Raw genomic sequence first — 2,601 nt, forward strand, 5'->3', positions numbered from 1 at the left:
CTGCCACAGCGCGACCTTTCACCCGGCGGCGGAAGCGGCGGGAGCGCGCGCCGCGGGATGGCGGGAGCGCGCGGGGGGACGGGGAAAGTACCAACGCGTAGCGAGCGGGGGGGGGAGAGCGGGGTTTGGAGGAACCACTGCGTAGGAGGGGGGTGATGCCGGCAGGAAGGACGGAACTATTCTCGCTAATGAGGGGGGTAGAGAATTGAGGCTGATAGAGGGTAAAAAAAGGCACAAAGAGAATATTCTTTCCCCACACAGCCTCTGAAACGGGCCCCTAATTCAGGTTTATTGCCGCCGTGGGGTAATTGTGGTGCTATTCTCGGCGCTCGCTGCGGCGCTCCCCCGCTCCCGGACAATGGTTGGGTCCAGGTAGCTGAGCTTGCTAAGGGAGGCCGGAAAACCTCTAATCGTCTGGCGTTGGTGGTATAGTGGTTAGCATAGCTGCCTTCCAAGCAGTTGACCCGGGTTCGATTCCCGGCCAACGCAAACTTTTATTTTCAACAGCTATGCTATAATTTTTTTTTCCCCGCTCTCCACCGATTCTAAAGCAAATTCTGAACGTGTCCGCGCGCCACGCGCCCCGACCCAGCTGCGTTTTACCCACCCGAGCCCCGGCGGTCGCCAGCCAAGCACGGCGAGACGCGTGCGATGCACAGCGGTAGGGCACGTGGTGTCGTTACTTCGCTTCCCAGTCCGCGGCGGGGCTCCGAGCCGGCGGAGAAATAAACATAAACCGAAGGAAAAAAGAAGAAAATAAAAAAAAACAAACAAAAAAAAGCGCAAAACAGGTGTTTCCGCCCGGGATCGAACCGGGGACCTTTCGCGTGTGAGGCGAACGTGATAACCGCTACACTACGGAAACCCGCTCTGCATGTGTTGTGCGGACGGCGTGGGATATTCGCGCCCTCCCGCGCCCCCGTCACGGCGCCTGAGGGGCCGCGTCTGTCCCTCGGCGCGCCCCTCGCCTCACGGCAACCTCAGATAAAACCTACCTCGGACAAAACCTACCCCAAACACTGCGAAACGCCGTGCGGGATCCCAAGTGATTAGCGTTAATAAGTAATTAGTGCTTCCAGATGCCCCCTCACCTCAGAAGGCGGCTGAGGTGGGTGTCCCCGGGCCACGCTCGGCTGCATTTCCATGGTGCTCCCCTCAGAGAAGGGCACAGCCCCAAAAGGACCTTGGTGCTTCCCGCTGAGGGGGAGCAGGGGGGCTTCACCCCGAACAGGCACGGCCTGGCCTTGGCCCCCGCTCCAAGCCACGGGGGCTGCCGGGAGGCCCGGGGCCGGCCTCCCCCTCCAGGCCCGGCCTCGCCCTCCAGGCCCGGGCACATGCCCTGGGCCCACCAGCCCAAAGCCAGGCCTGGTTAAGGCACAGGTTAAGGAGGGCAGGATGTGCCAAGGCCTTGGGCCACTTTTGAAGCAGCATCTTTTCTTCCTAAGGCAGCTGCCAGCAGATGTCGGTAGAATAATGGCAAGAGGGAAGGGAACTGCTCAGGAGAGAGGATCCAGCCCAGGGGACAGGAGCTGGAAGAGGTCTGGCCCTTTTCTGAGCAAAAGGACAGACCCTTGGTGGTGCCCCTTCGCTGGGGGGAAGTTTTCCCTCCCTGCAAATGAAGCTTCTCTAATGCACAATGGGCCAGACTCTGTTCTCATCACCGGCGTCTCTCCAAGGCAGCAGGAGCTGTGCAAAGGGATGGGACAGAGCAGGGTGACACGATGCCAGAATCACACTGTAGTGAGTTTCCCATCACTGGGGTTTTGGGTCCCTGTTGACAATCCTGGATGGTTCTAGGAAGATGCTAGTTCCTCTTCTTTTATCCTAATGCACTGTTAGCAACTCATACGCCCATGGCAATCGTTCTTTTTTTTAGGTAAAACTTCAGCCCTTGGAATCAGGTGGTAATGTGAGAATTATTTTTCCTGCTTTTTTTTTTTGTTTGTTGAAGTGTGCTTTATGCTCTGCTGGCTGCGGAGAAAAGCTTAGAAGGGAGAAATGAATCGTAAACCCAGATGAAAGTGAAAAGAACCTCACTTTTAATAAAACTTACTTTTAACAAAACTTACTTTTAATAAAACTTACATTTAATTTTATAATTTTGTAGCTCATCTCTTGATTTGTGGCCAAAAGGGATAGAGAGGAGGTTGTGACATGTCCTTTAACTCCAGGACTTGCCAGTACTTTATTGTGATCTGACTCTCAATAAGGATTAGAACATTACATTGAAGTCCATAACAAACCTGAAGCCTTGGGACTTGTTTCCCTCATGTTGCTGTTAAATATCCCGGTGTCGCACTGTCTTTGCCTGCAGCTGGCAGAGGACTCTGGTAGCAACCTCTGCACTGTGCGTCAGCTGAGTGCGCTGGGGGCAAACCTAATCGATAGCTGGGGGCAAAGTCCTCTCCCTCGAGCAGGAGGAAGTGGATCTGTAAGTGACCCAAGACCATCAATGCAAAGATTCAAATGCTTTGGGTTTTGTTTTCTTCCACAGGCCTCTTTCAGTCTGGTGATCGGTGGCGAAGGGAGAGATGCAGACCAGACAGCCCCAGGGAGGAAGCTCTTGGAAGGTACTTGTGGGAGGCAGAAATTAGACAAAAG

The 2,601-nt window shown here is 54.7% G+C and overlaps 2 non-coding genes across 2 annotated transcripts; one reads left to right on the forward strand and one right to left on the reverse strand.

The window, feature by feature from the left end:
* Positions 1-417: 417 nt before the first annotated feature.
* On the forward strand, positions 418-489 carry TRNAG-UCC (transfer RNA glycine (anticodon UCC)). The gene has a single exon. It is a non-coding gene; the product is annotated as a tRNA-Gly (tRNA).
* A 303-nt stretch (positions 490-792) lies between these two features.
* Positions 793-865, reverse strand: TRNAV-CAC (transfer RNA valine (anticodon CAC)). Its single transcript has one exon. It is a non-coding gene; the product is annotated as a tRNA-Val (tRNA).
* Between the last annotated feature and the right edge of the window lie 1,736 nt (positions 866-2,601).

This window comes from Nyctibius grandis, chromosome 31 (assembly GCF_013368605.1).
Source record: "Nyctibius grandis isolate bNycGra1 chromosome 31, bNycGra1.pri, whole genome shotgun sequence".
Taxonomy (NCBI): Eukaryota; Metazoa; Chordata; class Aves; order Nyctibiiformes; family Nyctibiidae; genus Nyctibius; species Nyctibius grandis.